We start from the raw sequence: 21,292 nt of genomic DNA, 5'->3' as shown, positions 1-21,292 counted from the left end.
TTTAAACTACTAGCACACAGCGCGGACATCCAGGCTTACCTCATAAGACATGCCACCAGCGGTTTCTACACAATCCCCAAGTCAAGAATAGACTATGGGAGGCGCACAGTACTACATAGAGCCATGACTACATGGAACTCTATTCCACATCAAGTAACTGATGCAAGCAGTTGAATCAGATTTTAAAAAACAGATAAAAATACACCTTATTGAACAGCAGGGACTGTAAAGAGACACACACACAGGCACAGACCTGCTGTTTTCACATTAGCTAGCATGTCTGCTTATCAGTGGAGTCTGGGGCCTCTTTCTCTCAATCCAATCCTGAGCATGACATTTCTCTCTCTCTGTCTCTCTCTGTCTCTCTCGCTCTCTCAATCCAATCCTTGGCATAACATTTATCTCTCTCTCTTAGGGCTGTACAGATCCAATCCAAGTCAGTTATAGTGTTATGTATGATCACTGCAGCTCCACTAATTTATTCTGAGCCCCCGTGGCAGAAGATGCTTCAGATAATGAACAGGGGTCATAGGTCATGGGGGTCAAAGAGGACTAGACTGCGTGTGGAGGCAGTCAGCTTTGCAGGAAATGCTGTGTTTGCCAATAGTCCGAAGTTGCTCTCTCTCCTTTTGTATGCATTGACCTTGTAAGGAGAAGGTCCGTTGTGTGGGCTTAAACCATAATGTTTTCAGATGTCTTCTCCTTTTAGATCAGTTCAGATTAAGGAGAGGGGACAAGGAGAGGAAGCCACTTCAGACTATTCTATTGAGATACGCCCTGGACCAGGTTACTTCATACATTGAAGCCTCCTCAGGCGCCGCCCCTCATTATTTTGCTTATGGTTTGAAGGAGAAGCTCATATAGAACCCAAAGCCCCCTCAAGTGTGTCTCTGATTGGTGGGGATGTTTGCCTCTGTTGTTTCATTGGCTTGGAGAGGCTTCTATGGAGTAACTGAAGCAAATGACAGCTATTTTAAGTGACATTACCACAGTTACATCAACCTACCCTGGGACCTGAAGTACTGTCACTCCCACCACTTACCACCACAGCTCAGGGTTTTGTGGTATAGCTTTTGATAGGTGATGCCTCAGAGATGACAGCAATTTACCTGTACTAGTGCACTACATTTGACATCCTATTCAGGGCCATAAGCAGGGTTTAGTTTAGGAACCACTGTTAGTTTGGGAACCACTGTACCAACCTCTCTTACTGCTTCCTTCCTCTCTCTGTCTCCTGTGCTTCCTCCTGCATGCATTGCAGCCTGGCTCAGCCTCACCACTCAGCACCACATCATTGTCTGTCTCAGTATCCTACTCTTTGTAAAGTAAGGTTATTATGAGAACCTAGTTGAGTATTTTTTGCTCCTGCTGAAGTAGACTCCAATTAACGTTAGCTTCATACTTCATTCTTCTAGCTGGCTAAGTAATACTAGCCAGAGCCCTTCAATGTTACTGCATCTCACATCAGCAGTGTCTCTATTTACCTACTTGAGCTGACTGCGAGCTAGGGTAGTTTGTTTTACGTCTCAGGACATTGGCCTGAGCTGCGAGAGGGCGGAGCTGGCCGAGTGGTGAACGCGCTGTTATAAAGGTGCCTCCGGGGAATGCAGGTGAACATAGCGAACAAATCACTGTTCATTACTCCACTTGTTCGCAAAGAGGCAGGCGCGATTAGAACTCAGATCAAGAATATAAGCATTCTGAGCTTTGATCAAAACTGGGAGCAATATTCAGCTGTTGAACCGTAATTTATTTTCTTTAATGTGTACAATGTACACTACCGTTCAGAAGTTTGGGGTCACTTAGAAATGTCATTGTTTTTTAAAGAAAAGCAAATTTTTTGTCCATTAAAAAAACATCAAATTGATCAGAAATACAGTGTAGACATTGTTAATGTTGTAAATTACTATTGTAGCTGGAAAAAGCTGATTTTGAATGGAATATCTACATAGGCGTACAGGGGCCCATTATCGGCAACCATCACTCCTGTGTTCCAATGGCACGTTGTGTTAACTAATCCAAGTTTATCAATTTCAAAGGCTAATTGATCATTAGAAAACCCTTTTGCAATTATGTTAGCACAGCTGAAAACTGTTGTTTTGATTAAAGAAGCAATAAAACTGGCCTTCTTTAGACTAGTCGATTATCTTGGAGCATCAGAGGGTTCAATTACAGGCTCAAAATGGCCAGAAACAAATATCTTTCTTCTGAAACCCGTCAGTCTATTCATTGACTCTGTATTGGTACCCCCCTGTATATAGTCTCGCTATTGTTATTTTACTGCTACTCTTCAATTACTTGTTCCTTTTATCTCTTATTCTTTTTTTAAATTAGGGGCTCGTAAGTAAGCATTTCACTGTAAGGTCTTCACCTGTTGTATCGGCGCATGTGACTAATAAGATTTGATTTGATTTTGATTTGCACACTCTGGCAGCCTCTCAACCAGCGTCATGAGGTAGTCACCTGGAATGCTTTTCAATTGACAGGTGTGCCTTGTTAAAAGTTATTTTGTCGAATTTCTTTCTTTCTTAATTCGTTTGACCCAATCAGTTGTGTTGTCACAACGTAGAGGTGGTATACAGAAGATTGCCCTATTTGGTAAAAGGCAAAGTCCATATTGTGGCAAGAACAGCTCAAATAAGCAAAGAGAAACGAAAGTACATCATTACTTTAAGACAAGAAGAGTCACGTTGTGTGAAGGATCGGGCGACAGGCACAGGAATGTGTAATAGTTTTTTTGATTTCTTTACCCAAATTACAGTGTGCCATGTAAAGGCATGAGGACAAAGACCAAACAAACACATATACAAAATCAGGCTTTCATGGTCGAATTGGTGCAAAAAAAACACTACTAGAGGACTCCAATAAGAAGAAGAGACTTGCCTGGGCCAAGAAACAAGAGCAATGGACATTGAACTGTTGGAAATCTGTCTTATGGTCTGTTGAGTCCAAATTTTAGATTTTTGATTTCGTGTCTTTGTGAGATGCAGAATAGGTGAACGGATGATCTCCGCATGTGTGGTTCCCACCGTGAAGCATGGAGGGGGAGGTGTGATGGTGTGGGGTGCTTTGCTGGTGACACTGTCAGTGATTTATTTATTTTGAATTCAAGGCACACTTAACCAGCATGGCTACCACAGCATTCTGCAGCGATACACCATCCATCTGGCATGCGCTTAGTGGGACTATCATTTGTTTTTCAACAGGACAATGACCCAACACACTTCCAGGCTGTGTAAGGGCTATTTGACCAAGAAGGAGAGTGATGGAGTGCTGCATCAGATGACGTGGCCTACACAATCATCCAACCTCAACCCAATTGAGATGGTTTGGGATGATTTGGACTTCAGAGTGAAGGAAAAGCAGCCAACAAGTGCTCAGCATGTCATATTGGAGTTGCCTGGAGGCCATGCAGTCATACTGGAGCTGCCTGGAGGCCATACAGTCATACTGGAGCTGTCTGGAGGCCATGCAGTCATACTGGAGTTGTCTGGAGTCCATGCAGTCATACTGGAGCTGTCTGGAGGCCATGCAGTCATACTGGAGCTGTCTGGAGGCCATACAGTCATACTGGAGCTGTCTGGAGGCCATGCAGTCATACTGGAGCTGTCTGGAGGCCATATAGACAATCAATCAATCCAATTATATAAAAATAGTAGTACAAGAGGAATAAAATACAAAGAATTAAGCTATATTCAAGGAGTACCCGTACCATATCACTGTGCAGAGGAACAAGGAATTTGAGGTAGATATGTACATGAAGGCAGGGTAAAGTGACTAGGCATCAGGATAGATAATAATAAGAATAAGGAAAAGAACAGAGTAGCAGCAGCATGTGAGTGTGAAAGTGTGTGTGTGTGTGTACCGTATGTTTGTCTGGCATCGGTATGCTTATGTTTGTTATTTGTTATTTTACCTTTTACCTTTTTAACTAGGCAAGTCAGTTAAGAACAAATTCTTATTTTCAATGACAGCCTAGGAACAGTGGGTTAACTGCCTGTTCAGGGGCAGAACGACAGATTTGTACCTTGTCAGCTCTGGGGTTTGAACTTGCAACCTTCCGGTCACTAGTCCAACGCTCTAACCACTAGTGTTTGCGTGCATATGTAGTGTATTTGAATGTGTGTGTGGGGGGGGGTTTGTAAGAGTGAAAGTGTTGTGTGTTTAAGTGAGTGTGTATATAGTGTATATATACTGGAGCTGTCTGGAGGTTAAAACATGGCTCCTCCTCTTTCTCCTCTCTCTTTCTTATCTCATTTGAGGGAGACTCTCCTTTTCTTTATTTACTCTTTTTATGTCAACTTCTTATCTCAATTTCTCTTTATCTCTATCTGTTATACAGGGCTGTACTGTAAAAATGACTCTTCACTTAAACTCCATGGATGAATTATGAGTAACCATCACAGGTGTTGCATTGATGTCCTTACCCAGCCTTTTTTGTGTGTGAATACTGTGAAATCATGACATTTCATAAAATACAACATGAGAATTCTCAGGTTATACATTTTAGGGTGTTTATTGAAAAGCAAATATCACCTCTTTGACAAATTCAAAATTTTTATACAGGTAATAACTAATCCCTTCAGACAGGAAGAGAGACAGATAGATCCAGACAGCAGACATGAAGGATGTTTCATCAGGGGGAAATTAGGTCAGGCTTGGCCACAGTTGTCATTCATCATCGGGCGAGTCAAAGCATTGAAACCCACCGACAGCGATGAATGTGAACCGGGACCCTGCTCTGTGAGAGTTGGTGAAGAGATAGCGTCTTTTCCTTATGACATCATAGTGGGTGAAGAGATAGGGCCTTTTCATAGCAACATCACTGCTCACTGAAGGACCTCGTTGGCAGCCATCTTGGTAAGCGTTACAGTGTGTACTCTAATCCAGATGAGGTGTGTGTGTGTGTGTGTGTTTTAGTGCGAGTGCAAAGATGTGAACTCAAGAGGCAGGGTACACTCAACACGTGATGGTTTCTCTAAGTCACAAACTCACCGACAGCGTTGAATGTTCACTGGGACATGAATGCTATAGACAGACTGACTACCAGACCTGCATACAGCCTACTGTGTCATAACCTGTTTTACTATGTTTTACTGTGTGTAATAGGTGCAAACCAGTAACATGGTGCTTCTTAGTAAATATGGAAAAAATAAATGGGTTCAAAAAGACCCCAATATAGAATGTAACATAACACACAATCTGGATTACATACACCTGTACACATAAAACCCCAATATAGAATGTAACATAACACACAATCTGGATTACATACACCTGTACACATAAAACCCCAATATAGAATGTAACATAACATACAATCTGGATTACATAGTCCTGTACACATAAAACCCCAATATAGAATGTAACATAACACACAATCCGGATTACATACACCTGTACACATAAAACACCAATATAGAATGTAACATAACACACATCATAACACACAATCTGGATTATATACTCCTGTACACATAAAACCCCAATATAGAATGTAACATAACACACAATCTGGATTATATACTCCTGTACACATAAAACCCCAATATAGAATGTAACATAACACACAATCTGGATTACATACACCTGTACACATAAAACCCCAATATAGAATGTAACATAACACACAATCCGGATTACATACACCTGTACACATAAAACCCCAATATAGAATGTAACATAACACACAATCTGGATTATATACTCCTGTACACATAAAACACCAATATAGAATGTAACATAACACACAATCTGGATTATATACACCTGTACACATAAAACCCCAATATAGAATGTAACATAACACACAATCCGGATTACATACACCTGTACACATAAAACCCCAATATAGAATGTAACATAACACACATCATAACACACAATCCGGATTACATACACCTGTACACATAAAACCCCAATATAGAATGTAACATAACACACATCATAACACACAATCTGGATTACATACACCTGTACACATAAAACCCCAATATAGAATGTAACATAACACACAATCCGGATTACATACACCTGTACACATAAAACCCCAATATAGAATGTAACATAACACACATCATAACACACAATCTGGATTACATACACCTGTACACATAAAACCCCAAATAAAGAATGTAACATAACACACAATCCGGATTACATACACCTGTACACATAAGCAGTGATCAAAAACATTGCTTGCTCTTTGGGGGATTTAGGATGGGTATCTGTATAGCACTTTGTGACAACTGCGGATGTAAAATGGCTTTATAAAATACATTTGACTGAACAAAGTACAGTGGGAAATCCCAATCTAACTTGCATATAGAGACTGAAAAACAGCTTCTATCTCAAGGCCATCAGACTGTTAAACAGCCACCACTAACATTGAGTGGCTGCTGCCAACACACTGTCAATGACACTGACTCTACTCCAGCCACTTTAATAATGGGAATTGATGGGAAATGATGTAAATATATCACTAGCCACTTTAAACAATGCTACCTTATATAATGTTTACATACCCTACATTATTCATTTCATATGCATACGTATATACTGTACTCTATATCATCGACTGCATCCTTATGTAATACATGTATCACTAGCCACTTTAACTATGCCACTTTGTTTACATACTCATCTCAAATGTATATACTGTACTCGATATCAGCTACTGTATCTTGCCTTTGCTGGTCTGTACCATCACTCATTCATATATCCTTATGTACATATTCTTTATCCCCTTACACTGTGTATAAGACAGTAGTTTTGGAATTGTTAGTTAGATTACTTGTTGGTTATTACTGCATTGTTGGAACTAGAAGCACAAGCATTTCGCTACACTCGCGTTAACATCTGCTAACCATGTGTATGTGACAAATAAAATTTGATTTGATTTGATGTATAGATGACAACTCATAAATTGCCATCTATTTCACACACACGCTCCCGAGTGGTGCAGCGGTCTAAGGCACTGCATCTCAGTGCTTGAGGCGTCACTACAGACATCCTGGTTAAAATCCAGGGTGTATCACAACCGGCCGTGATTGGGAGTTCCATAGGGCAGCGCACAATTGTCCGGGTTTGGCCGGTGTAGGCCGTCATTGTAAAAAATAATTTGTTCTTAATTAACTGACTTGCCTAGTTAGATAAAGGTCAAAAAATAAAGACTTGCCTCCTCTTACCTTATGTTTTGGGAACATAGCAGGGTCCTGTGCAGTGTTTGGTCAGAGGTTCAGACCCAGCAAGAGGAGGAGAAGAAGAGAGAGGGAGCAGTAGGTCTTGTTCAGTGTTTGGAGGTTGCTGTGCTGCTGAGTGAGGTATAGCATAGCCACTGTGGGGTTGATCATCTGATTGTGGGGGAGGGGAGAGCGAGTTAAGGGTGAGGGGGTCACCGGGTAGAGAGAAAGTGGGGGGGAATGAGAGGAGGAATGGTTGGAAGGAGTAGAGGTAGGGAGGGAGGGAAAAAGCGGGAGGGAGGCTGTCTGGGCAGGGGGGTGTTGATCGATTCCAGGCTTGGCGTTTCCAGACAGGCTGAATGGTCAGAGGTCACCTGGTCTCATTTCCTATGAAAGAGAGGTTGTGTGTGTCTGTCTGGTTTGGCCATGCGTGTGTTTGTCTGTCTGCTCCCGCACTCCTCCTGCATGGGGCTGGGCTGGCTGCTCACATAACAAGATCACATGGACATACCGCCAGCAACAAACATCTAAATAGATACTAACACCCATGCACACCCCCACTTACACACACAGCTGTATCCTACACACTTATTAAAACCCACGTTATACATGTATAATTACCCACGGACATAAACATATACATATATCCAAAACATCTAGGCTATTTATATATTTGCACACATAAACAAACACACATGTACGTATATATTGGTAGGCTACATATATACAGGGCTTGAAGTAAAATGTTTTAGCCACTTGTCTAACACACACATTTATTGTACTATCCTTGTGGGGACCAAACAATTGATTCCCATTCAAAATCCTATGTTCCCTAATCCCTAACTCGAGACCTAACCCTATTTCTAGCCCTAATCTTAACCTTAACCTTAAACCTAACCCCTAAACCTAAAAAAACATTTTTCTTGTGGGGACTGGCCAAATGTCTGAATTGTACTTGTTTAACTATCCTTGTGAGGGTTTCTGGTCCCAGACTTCTGGTCCACACAAGGATAGGAAAACCAAACCACACAAAGTGCAGACAGAGAGAGCATGCTAATTGCACCCACACAGACAGTGATGGAGTGGGGACACTTAACACTCCACTGTTAGCACAACTCTCTGCTAACAACAACCAAAATAAACATTTAGCATTGACCCTCACACACCCTCACACGCAAACACACATGCACTTACGTACGCTCAAGTCCACACACACACAGAGCGAAGGGGGAGCGAGGTTTTACTCTGTCTCTGTCTGATATTGCTGAACTGCTATGTCAGGGTCAGTGAATTGGTGTGTGTGTGTGTGTGTGTGTGTGTGTGTGTGTGTGTGTGTGTGTGTGTGTGTGCGCACGCACACCAGTCCCAATTGAAGTGAATGGCAATTGCATTAAAGTATTGATCCAGTCTGGGGCAGGTAGACACAGACTCAGTCACCCAGACGAGGGGGAAGGTCCATCACCATTCCCATTGCCTCTGACATCTTCATCAATAACCCTCACAACACACACGTTAATGTATTATGCCTAACGCTCTAAAAGAGACACACATTCCGTGGCATGGATTCAATTAGTACTATCAAACCGACATGGGTAAGACGACAACATGCACTGTCACTACTGTCATACTATCATATAACACTCTGAGGTGTGAATGGAAATCACTCACCACAAATAAATTCACTCGCTGGAACTCATATTATTGTGAAAATGTTTTCTGTGCATCACTACATAGATGCATATTAAAACACTAGCCATGCAAGCCTCTGTTAAATAGCCCCCAGTAGCTGCATCATGCATTCATGTCCAAGCACACAAACAGCCCTTGACACATTTGTCACATCATATGTATGTCTGGTTGTAAGAAACTCTTCCATAGGATGACAATGCACTCAGATGTTATATCCAGATCTATGAAAGTGATGTGTCCTTCCTTACAACATGGAAATGTACTTTATATACAACATTACAAGCAGGATATAAAAATAGTAAATGACTGTAATGATTTAAGATAGATTGCAGGTAGAATGCACTTACCCTCTGTCCTCCTGTGTCCAGCCCCGACACATGCAGCCAGACACTCTGTCTCTCTCTCCTCCTCTCTGCCCCCTCCGTACGCCAAGCCCAGTTTCTCTCTCTCCCTCGCCCCGCATTCCTCTATCTCTGTCTTCTATCCCTTCCTTTACCCCCTCTCCTTTACATCCTCTATTCTCCCCGTTTGCAAACTCTACCCTCTCCTTCTCTCTCTCTCTCTCTCTATTCTCACTCATCCGTCGACCCCCCCCCCCGTGCCTCTCCCTGTTTTGTATTTCCTTCCTTCCCCTCCCCGGTCTATCACTCTCTTTATCTCTCCTTCTTCACCTCTCCAATGTCTTATTCCTGCTGCTGTAAACTTAACTGCAGACTGTCTGGTGTTTCTGTGCCTGTGTGTGTGTCTATGTATGTGTGTGTGTGAGAGAGAAAGAGAGAGAGAGAGAGAGGGAAGTGCAAACCAGGACATGCAGCCTGTGTCAGTTTGAATGAATATTGTACACGCTCTGCCTCTCCCTATTCCCCCTCTCCTCCACCCCCTCCTCCACCCTGTCTCTCTCTTCCTCTCGTGTGTGCTTGCATACTCTCTCTCCCTCCTTCAAAAATGTTCACACTCCATTTATATTTATACACATGCCACCCTTAATCCCTGTCATTCCACTATCTTTATTCTTTCTTTCTCTTGCACACACACACGCACACTGTATTTATTAACCCCCTTTGTATAATCTTTGTATAATACTATCATATAAATGTCACAATCTGACCATTATTTGCGTTGTTTGATTCTATGTTTTGTTTGGTCAGGGTGTGATATGAGTGGGCATTCTGTTACATGTCTAGTTAGTCTGCTTCTATGTGTTTTGGCCTGATATGGTTCTCAATCAGTGGCAGGTGTTTGTCGTTGTCTCTGATTGGGAACCATATTAAGGTAGCCTGTTTTGTATTGTGGTTGGTGGGTTATAGTCTATGTGATGTTGCATGTTTGCACTCAGTGTTGATAGCGGTCACGTTCATTTTGTTATTTTGTTTGTTTGTTTGTTTAGTGTACTTCGTGTTTTTTCGTCATTCAATAAAAGTATGTATTCACACCACGCTGCGCTTTGTTCTCCTCACTAAGACGATCGTGACAGAATAACCCACCAACAATGGACCAAGGAGCGTGTTAACGGGCAGCAGCGGCAAAGAACGCAGGACTCCTGGACTTGGGAGGAGATTCTGGACAGCGAAGGACCCTGGGCACAGCCAGGGGAATATCGCCGCCCCAAAGCAGAGCTGGAGGCAGCGAAAGCGGAGAGGCGCCGGTATGAGGAGGCAGCACTGCAGCGTGGCTGGAAGCCGGAGAGGCAGCGCCAAAATATTATTGGGGGGGGGCACACAGAGAGTGTGGCGAAGCCAGGTAGGAGACCTGCGCCAACTTCCTATGCTTACCGGAGAGAGAAAGGAACCGGGCAGGCACCGTGTTATGCGGTGGAGCGCACTGTGTCCCCAGTGCGGGTGCATAGCCCGGTTCGGTACATTCCAGCTCCTCTATCGGCCGGGCTTGAGTGGGCATCGAGCCAGGTGCCATGAAGCTGGCTCTAGCATCTGGTCTCCAGTGCGTCTCCTCGGGCCGGCATACATGGCACCAGCCTTACGCATGGTGTCCCCGGTTCGCCAGCACAGCCCAGTAGGGGCTATTCCACCTCGCCGCACTGGCCTGGCTACGGGGAGCATTCAACCAGGTAAGGTTGGGCAGGCTCGGTGCTCAAGATCTCCAGTGCGCCATCACGGTCCGGTCTATCCGGTGCCACCTCCACGCACCAGCCCTCCGGTAGCAGCCCCCCGCACCAGGCTGTCTTTCCGTCTCATCCCTACAGGTGCTCCCGTCTGTCCTGAGCCGCCAGAGTCTCCCGTCTGTCCTGAGCCGCCAGAGTCTCCCGTCTGTCCTGAGCCGCCAGAGTCTCCCGTCTGTCCTGAGCCGCCAGAGTCTCCCGTCTGTCCTGAGCCGCCAGAGTCTCCCGTCTGTCCTGAGCTGCCAGTCAGCCAGGAGCCGCCAGAGCCGCCAGGAGCCGACAGAGCCGTCAGCCAGTCCGGAGCTGCCCCTCAGTCCGGAGCTGCCCCTCAGTCCAGAGGCGCTCCTCAGTCCAGTGGGGCCTTTAATTAGGGTCTTAGACCCAAGGTCGGAAGCGAGGGTCGCCACTCGAAAGAGGCCCTTGAAGAGGGAAATGACTATGGTGGGGTGGGGTCCACGTGCCACGCCAGAGCCGCCACCGTGGCCAGATGCCCACCCAGACCTTCCCCTATAGGTTTAGGTTTTGCGGCCAGAGTCCGCACCTTAGGGGGGGTACTGTCACACTCTGACCATTATTTGCGTTGTTCGTTTCTATGTTTTGTTTGGTCAGGGTGTGATATGAGTGGGCATTCTATGTTGCATGTCTAGTTAGTCTGTTTCTATGTGTTTTGGCCTGATATGGTTCTCAATCAGTGGCAGGTGTTTGTCATTGTCTCTGATTGGGAACCATATTTAGGTAGCCTGTTTTGTATTGTGGTTGGTGGGTTATTGTCTATGTGATGTTGCATGTTTGCACTCAGTGTTGATAGCGGTCACGTTCAATTTGTTATTTTGTTTGTTTGTTTAGTGTACTTCGTGTTTTTTTCGTCATTCATTAAAAGTATGTATTCACACCACGCTGCGCTTTGGTCTCCTCAGTACAACGATCGTGACAGTAAATGCTGCTCTATTCCAAGTCTTTTGTAACTGAAAGACCCTAGACTCACAGGCATGTCATTATTTATTGGGAGATATTTGGAGCTATGACGTTTCCTTTTGTAGTCGTACTACTTTGATAAAGAAACTACAACAAATCTAAATTTAGCCAAATGTGCCAAAAAATGGCAAGTGAAACAAAAATACTGTTACTTGTGTTTTGTATCTTCCATAGAGTTTGGATGGATGCATTGGTTCAAATATTATGAATGTAATTTGCATGAAATAAAACTAACCAAAGCCGAACACAAATAATAAATAACCTCACACTCAACGTCAACAAAACTAAGGAGATGATTGTGGACTTCAGGAAACAGCAGAGGGAACACCCCCCTATCCACATCGATGGAACAGTAGTGGAGAGGGTAGCAAGTTTTAAGTTCCTCGGCATACACATCACAGACAAACTGAATTGGTCCACTCACACAGACAGCATCGTGAAGAAGGCGCAGCAGCGCCTCTTCAACCTCAGGAGGCTGAAGAAATTCGGCTTGTCACCAAAAGCACTCACAAACTTCTACAGATGCACAATCGAGAGCATCCTGGCGGGCTGTATCACCGCCTGGTACGGCAACTGCTCCGCCCTCAACCGTAAGGCTCGCCAGAGGGTAGTGAGGTCTGCACAACGCATCACCGGGGCAAACTACCTGCCCTCCAGGACACCTACACCACCCGATGTTACAGGAAGGCCATAAAGATCATCAAGGACATCAACCACCCGAGCCACTGCCTGTTCACCCCGCTATCATCCAGAAGGCGAGGTCAGTACAGGTGCATCAAAGCTGGGACCGAGAGACTGAAAAACAGCTTCTATCTCAAGGCCATCAGACTGTTAAACAGCCACCACTAACATTGAGTGGCTGCTGCCAACACACTGACACTGACACTGACTCAACTCCAGCCACTTTAATAATGGGAATTGATGGGAAATGATGTAAATATATCACTAGCCACTTTAAACAATGCTACCTAATATGTTTACATACCCTACATTATTCATCTCATATGCATACGTATATACTGTACTCTATATCATCGACTGCATCCTTATGTAATACATGTATCACTAGCCACTTTAACTATGCCACTTTGTTTACATACTCATCTCATATGTATATACTGTACTCCATATCAGCTACTGTATCTTGCCTATGCTGCTCTGTACCATCACTCATTCATATATCCTTATGTACATATTCTTTATCCCCTTACACTGTGTATAAGACAGTAGTTTTGGAATTGTTAGTTAGATTACTTGTTGGTTATTACTGCATTGTCGGAACTAGAAGCACAAGCATTTCGCTACACTCGCATTAACATCTGCTAACCATGTGTATGTGACAAATAAAATTTGATTTGATTTGATTTGAGCTTGCTGTTGTGGGATAAACCTAAAAACAGAACAATTCCCCCGCATTATTGATAAACCTCTCCCCCAATATCATTATTCCTCTACTCTTCTTGCTCTCTACCCCTCTCTCCATCATCCGCTCTCCTTCCTTAGTTACATATTGATTAGTTAGTGTGTATGGGGCTGGTGCTGCTGTGGTCATTGAGGTCAACATGGTGGCCAGCCAACCCCCTCCCTCTCTCTTCCTCTCTCTTCATGCAGAAGCTAGGCATGCAAATTGCAATCAGCTATAGAATTATGTGAAAAAGACATGGGACAACAATGCCAACATTCTCCGGAGACTATTCCTGTACTGGTGAGTGGAACTGGATAAGAGCTTTTCCTTGTTCCAGTGTCTCTCAACCTTGGGCCATGCGGGACCGGACATGATATTGCTGTTCCTTCTTTGTGGACCACTTACATTGCAACAAACACTTGAGAGTTCACTAAATCGGCATAAGATAACAATCTGGCAAACCAAAAGAGCAGCAGAGGAACATCGCTTTAGTCTATGACATCATGGTTGTCCTCTCCCGATCCATGTATAGAATATGAGGCTGAATATCCTGTACGCCTGGTCCTGTCCTAATCCTATAGACCTGCAACTTGGACTGAGGGGTAGGCGTAACATAGTAAATGAAAATCCGGGCCACTGAAATTAGTATGATATGTTATGTTTGGTATTGTCACGGATCCCTCCGGAACTTTCATTACGCACACCTGTCCCCTATTCCCACTGATTAGTACTTGTATAAGTTTGCCCTTTGGTTTCCATTGGGCTGTCGATTATTGTTACTATGTCCGTTGGTGCGTGTGAGTACTTGTGCTGTGTGTTTTGGCCTTCATGCCATTGTGGATTGCGCAGATGATTACGGGTCTTGTCCAGTGTGTTAATTATTGTGCGCTTGTGTTATTTATTTAAGGTACTCCTCACTCTTTTGTTTGGGTTTCAACCCTGTGTTTTTGTTTCGTGTTTGTTTGGTCTTCGTCCCCGTGCCTTTACACGGCACGCCATAATTTGGGGCTTAATAAAAAACCTTATTACGCGTTCCTGTATCTGTCTCCCGAATCATTTATGCCAACGTGACAGGTATGGTATGTATTCATTTGTGAATGTCCATCATCCATTTTGTATGATATATTACAAATTACAATTTGTATGATATTTTATGAATTAAAATTAATATGACAAACCCAAAATGGTTTTCAAGTAGATTATTAAGAAAGGCTCATCCTTTGTTAAAATGGCCTTTTTGCCTTTATGCAGATTACAACTTCTCATTTCCGACTAATTGAAAATACTTTAAAGTATCGCCCTTTCTTAAACAAGCTGTCACGCCCTGACCTTAGAGCTTTTTACGTCTCTATTTTGGTTTGGTCAGGGTGTGATTTGGGTGGGCATTCTACGTTCCTTTTTCTATGTTTTTGTATTTCTTTGTTTTGGCCGGGTATGGTTCTCAATCAGGGACAGTTGTCTATTATTGTCTCTGATTGGGAACCATACTTAGGTAGCTTTTTCCCACAGGGTTTTTGTGGGTAGTTATTTTCTGTTTAGTGTTTTGCACCTTTCAGGACTGTTTCGGTGATTCCCTTTGTTATTTTGTTGTTAGTGTTGAGTTTGAATAAAGTAAGCATGAACACTTACCACGCTGCGCTTTGGTCCGATGATTCCTCGTCTTCCGACGACGAATACCGTTACACAAGCCATACAATTTCAGTTTTATCCTCCAGAAAAGATAGAGCAAATATTACAACAAATGTTATGATTAAATTCAAATATACTGATTAATAAAAAAAACATTCTTTATGGAAAAAAGTTTAAATATGGTATTATATTTGTTCTTGTTATAAATAGAAACGGAGGAGTTGTCACATTACCATATATTTTCGATAACTGCATATCTGCTCAATCCAAACTTACAACCAATTGATTGCAGCACTACCACAAAACTGGAGGAGGCAAGTGGAAAACGGAGAAGGTAGGGAACTTGTTTGCCTGCCATATATTAAAGATACAAATTGGCTGAAAGGAACTGGCATAAATAGAATAATATACCAGTTTCATCTGAGGACAAATGTTGACAGTTGCGCCATACAGGGTGCAACATAAATAGGAGGAACTTTTGTACCAATTCCATGGCATATGGTTTATGAACTGGTACAAAAAACTACTCTTGATTCAACACTTAGAGTTTTTCAATTTAAATTATTATATACAATTATTAAGTATTTAAAAAAGTATTTAGTCAGCCACGAATTGTGTAAGTTCTCCCACTTAAAGATGAGAGAGGCCTGTAATTTTCATCATAGGTACACTTCAACTATGACAGACAAAATGAGAAAAAAAAATCACATTGTAGGATTTATAATGAATTGATTAGCAAATTATGGTGGAAAATAAGTATTTGGTCAATAACAAAAGTTTATCTCAATACTTTGTTATATACCCTTTGTTGGCAATGACAGAGGTCAAACGTTTTCTGTAAGTCTTCACAAGGTTTTCACACACTGTTGCTGGTATTTTGGCCCATTCCTCCAATGCAGATCTCCTCTAGAGCAGTGATGTTTTGGGCCTGTTGCTGGGCAACACAGATTTTCTATGGGGTTGAGATCTGGAGACTGGGTAGGCCACTCCAGGACCTTGAAATGCTTCTTACGAAGTCACTCCTTCATTGCCCGGGCTGTGTGTTTGGGATCATTGTCATGCTGAAAGACCCAGCCACGTTTCATCTTCAATGCCCTTGCTGATGGAAGGAGGTTTTCACTCAAAATCTCACAATACATGGCCCCATTCACTCTTTCCTTTACACGGATCAGTCGTCCTGGTCCCTTTGCAGAAAAACATCCCCAAAACATGATGTTTCCACCCCCATGCTTCACAGTAGGTATGGTGTTCTTTGGATGCAACTCAGCATTCTTTGTCCTCCAAACACGACGAGTTGAGTTTTTACCAAAAAGTTATATTTTGGTTTCATCTGACCATATGACATTCTCCCAATATTCTTCTGGATCATCCAAATGCTCTCTAGCAAACTTCAGACGGGCCTGGACATGTACTGGCTTAAGCAGGGGGACACGTCTGGCACTGCAGGATTTGAGTCCCTGGCGGCGTAGTGTGTTACTGATGGTAGGCTTTGTTACTTTGGTCCCAGCTCTCTGCAGGTCATTCACTAGGTCCCCCCGTGTGGTTCTGGGATTTTTGCTCACCATTCTTGTGATCATTTTGACCACACGGGGTGAGATCTTGCGTGGAGCCCCAGATCGAGGGAGATTATCAGTGGTCTTGTATGTCTTCCATTACCTAATAATTGCTTCCACAGTTGATTTCTTCAAACCAAGCTGCTTACCTATTGCAGATTCAGTCTTCCCAGCCTGGTGCAGGTCTACAATTTTGTTTCTGGTGTCCTTTGACAGCTCTTTGGTCTTGGCCATAGTGGAGATTGGAGTGTGACTGTTTGAGGTTGTGGACAGGTGTCTTTTATACTGATAACAAGTTCAAACAGGTGCCATTAATACAGGTAACGAGTGGAGGACAGAGGAGCCTCTTAAAGGAGAAGTTACTGGTCTGTGAGAGACAGAAATTTTGCTTGTTTGTAGGTGACCAAATACTTATTTTCCACCATCATTTGCAAATAAATTCATAAAGAATCCTACAATGTGATTTTCTGAATTTTGTTTTCCTCATTTTGTCTGTCATAGTTGAAGTGTACCTATGATGAAAATTACAGGCCTCTCTCATCTTTTTAAGTGGGAGAACTTGCACAATTGGTGGTTGACTAAATACTTTCCCCCCCACTGTATATGGGGCATACAACAATCTCAGCTCTGTATATTTTGCTGCGAAGAGACAGAATCAGTTAATTTATTCTGGTATTGACACGATGTATCTTGTTTCTGGTCACAGGTTCAGGAATGGTTTAAAAAATCACAACATGCAATTAAAATTAACCTTACAAATAGCAACGTTGGGCGATTTGGAAAGCCATAGTCAATAAATAATATAATAATACTCATACGAAAGGTTTTCATCTTAAGCTCACAACCTGTGGATAAAATATGATTAGAATGGTTCAAACATTTTGTAAAACATCACAGCACAATTGAAAAATATATGGCACATGGAAACCAAATGAGGGTGGTCTATGGTGATAGGTGGGATGGTCTGAGAGAGGCTGAGGGGTGGTCTATGGTGATAGGTGGGATGGGCTGAGAGAGGCTGAGGGGCTGGTCTATGGTGATAGGTGGGATGGGCTGAGAGAGGCTGAGGGGTGGTCTATGGTGATAGGTGGGATGGGCTGAGAGAGGCTGAGGGGTGGTCTATGGTGATAGGTGGGATGAGCTGAGAGAGGCTGAGGGGTGGTCTATGGTGATAGGTGGGATGGGCTGAGAGAAGCTGAGGGGGATGGTCTATGGTGATAGGTGGGATGGGCTGAGAGAGGCTGAGGGGTGGTCTATGGTGATAGGTGGGATGGGCTGAGAGAGGCTGGGGGTGGTCTGGTGATAGATGGGGGTGGTCTATGGTGATAGGTGGGATGGGCTGAGAGAGGCTGGGGGTGGTCTATGGTGATAGGTGGGATGGGCTGAGAGAGGCTGAGGGGTGGTCTATGGTGATAGGTGGGATGGGCTGAGAGAGGCTGAGGGGCTGGGGGTGGTCTATGGTGATAGGTGGGATGGGCTGAGAGAGGCTGGGGGTGGTCTATGGTGATAGGTGGGATGGGCTGAGAGAGGCTGAGGGGTGGTCTATGGTGATAGGTGGGATGGGCTGAGAGAGGCTGAGGGGTGATCTATGGTGATAGTGGGATGGGCTGAGAGAGGCTGAGGGGTGGTCTATGGTGATAGGTGGGATGGGCTGAGAGAGGCTGAGGGGTGGTCTATGGTGATAGGTGGGATGAGCTGAGAGAGGCTGAGGGGTGGTCTATGGTGATAGGTGGGATGGGCTGAGAGAGGCTGGGGGTTGTCTATGGTGATAGGTGGGATGGGCTGAGAGTGGCTGAGGGTTGGTCTATGGTGAGAGGTGGGATGGGCTGAGAGAGGCTGAGGGTTGGTCTATGGTGATAGGTGGGATGGGCTGAGAGTGGCTGAGGGTTGGTCTATGGTGATAGGTGGGATGGGCTGAGAGAGGCTGAGGGGTGGTCTATGGTGATAGGTGGGATGGGCTGAGAAAGGCTGAGGGGTGGTCTATAGTGATAGGTGGGATGGGCTGAGAGAGGCTGAGGGGTGGTCTATGGTGATAGGTGGGATGGGCTGAGAGAGGCTGAGGGGTGGTCTATGGTGAGGGCTGGGATTAAAGAGCTTATGTTTGGTAATGTATTATTGTTATGTGATTGCTTTATATAAAGGTATGAAATCAAATCAAATCAAATTTATTTATATAGCCCTTCGTACATCAGCTAATATCTCAAAGTGCTGTACAGAAACCCAGCCTAAAACCCCAAACAGCAAGCAATGCAGGTGTAGAAGCACGGTGGCTAGGAAAAACTCCCTAGAAAGGCCAAAACCTAGGAAGAAACCTAGAGAGGAACCAGGCTATGTGGGGTTGCCAGTCCTCTTCTGGCTGTGCCGGGTGGAGATTATAACAGAACATGGCCAAGATGTTCAAATGTTCATAACTGACCAGCATGGTCGTATAATAATAAGGCAGAACAGTTGAAACTGGAGAAGCAGCACGGTCAGGTGGACTGGGGACAGCAAGGAGTCATCATGTCAGGTAGTCCTGGGGCATGGTCCTAGGGCTCAGGTCCTCCGAGAGAGAGAAAGAGAGAATTAGAGAACGCACACTTAGATTCACACAGGACACCGAATAGGACAGGAGAGGTACTCCAGATATAACAAACTGACCTTAGCCCCCCAACACAAACTACTGCAGCATAAATACTGGAGGCTGAGACAGGAGGGGTCAGGAGACACTGTGGCCCCATCCGAGGACACCCCCGGACAGGGCCAAAATGGTACCATGTATGTAAAATGTGTATGTAACATGTATGTATATGTAGCCAAAAACCTGTAAAAAAAACAAAGATATTTTAAACTCAGCTTTGAGGCAAGCAACATTGAGGCATGCATGAGAGCATCAGCTGTTCCAGGCGACTGTGTGATCACGCTCTCCGTAGCTGACGTGAGTAAGACCTTTAAACAGGTCAACATACACAAGGCTGCGGGGCCAGACGGATTACCAGGACGTGTACTCTGGGCATATGCTGACCAAATGGCAGGTGTCTTCACTGACATTTTTAACATGTCCCTGATTAAGTCTGTAATACCTACATGTTTCAAGTAGACCACCATAGTCCCTGTGCCCAAGAACACAAAGGCAAACTGCCTAAATGACTACAGACCCGTAGCACTCACATCCGTTGCCATGAAGTGCTTTGAAAGGTTGGTAATGGCTCACATCAACACCATTGTCCCAGAAACCCTAGACCCACTCCAATTTGCATATCGCCCAAACAGATCCACAGATGATGCAATTTCTATTGCACTCCACACTGCCCTTTCCCACCTGGACAAAAGGAACACTTACGTGAGAATGCTATTCATTGACTCCAGCTCGGCGTTCAACACCATAGTACCCTCAAAGCTCATCACTAAGTTAAGGATCCTGGGACTAAACACCTCCCTCTGCAACTGGATCCTGGACTTCCTGACGGGCCACCCCCAGGTGGTGAGGGTAGGTAGCAACACATCTGCCACGCTGATCCTCAACACTGGAGCTCCCCAGGGGGGTGTGCTCAGTCCCCTCCTGTACTCCCTGTTTACCCATGACTGCATGGCCAGGCTCGACTCCAACACCATTATTATGTTTGCAGACGACACAACAGTGGTAGGCACAACGACGAGACAGCCTATAGGGAGGTCGTCAGAGACCTGGCCGGGTGGTGCCAGAATAACAACCTATCCCTCAACGTAACCAAGACTAAGGAGATTATTTTGGACTACGGGAAAAGGAGGACCGAGCACGTTCCCATTCTCATCGACGGGGCTGTAGTGGACAGGTGGAGAGCTTCAAGTTCCTTGGTGTCCACATCAACAACAAACTAGAATGGTCCAAACACACCAAGACAGTCATGAAGAGGGCACGACAAAGCCTATTCCCCTTCAGGAAACTAAAAAGATTTGGCATGGGTCCTGAGATCCTCAAAAGGTTCTACAGCTGCAACATCGAGAGCATCCTGACTGGTTGCATCACTGCCTGGTATGGCAACTGCTCGGCGTCTGACCGCAAGGCACTACAGAGGGTGGTGCGTACGGCGCAGTACATCACTGGGGCTAAGCTGCCTGCCATCCAGGACCTCTACACCAGGCGGTGTCAGAGGAAGGCCCTAAAAATGGTCAAAGACCCCAGCCACCCCAGTCATAGACTGTTCTCTCTACTACCGCATGGCAAGTGGTACCGGGACAAAAAGGCTTCAACAGTTTGTACCCCCAAGCCATAAGACTCCTGAACAGGTCATTAAATGGCTACCCAGACTATTTGCATTGTGTCCCACCACCCGCCAAACCTCTCTTTTACGCTACTGCTACTCTCTGTTCATTATATATGCAGTCACTTTAACCATATCTACATGTACATACTACCTCAATCAGACTGACTAACCGATGTATGTATGTAGCCTCACTACTGTATATAGCCTGTCTTTTTACTGTTGTTTTATTTCTTTACCTACCTACTGTTCACCTAATACCTTTTTTGCACTATTGGTTAGAGTCTGCAAGTAAGCATTTCACTGTAAGGTTGTATTCAGCACAAGTAACAAATAAACTTTGATTTGAAAAAATGTCCTCTCACTGTCAACTGCGTTTATTTTCAGCAAACTTAACATGTGTAAATATTTGTATGAACATAACAAGATTCAACAACTGAGACATAAACTGAACAAGTTCCACAGACATGTTACATAACATGTGACACATAACAGAAATAAACCAAAAGTAACATATCATA

This window comes from Oncorhynchus tshawytscha, unplaced genomic scaffold, assembly GCF_018296145.1.
Source record: "Oncorhynchus tshawytscha isolate Ot180627B unplaced genomic scaffold, Otsh_v2.0 Un_contig_27_pilon_pilon, whole genome shotgun sequence".
Classification (NCBI taxonomy): domain Eukaryota; kingdom Metazoa; phylum Chordata; class Actinopteri; order Salmoniformes; family Salmonidae; genus Oncorhynchus; species Oncorhynchus tshawytscha.
This window is presented reverse-complemented; position numbering follows the sequence as displayed.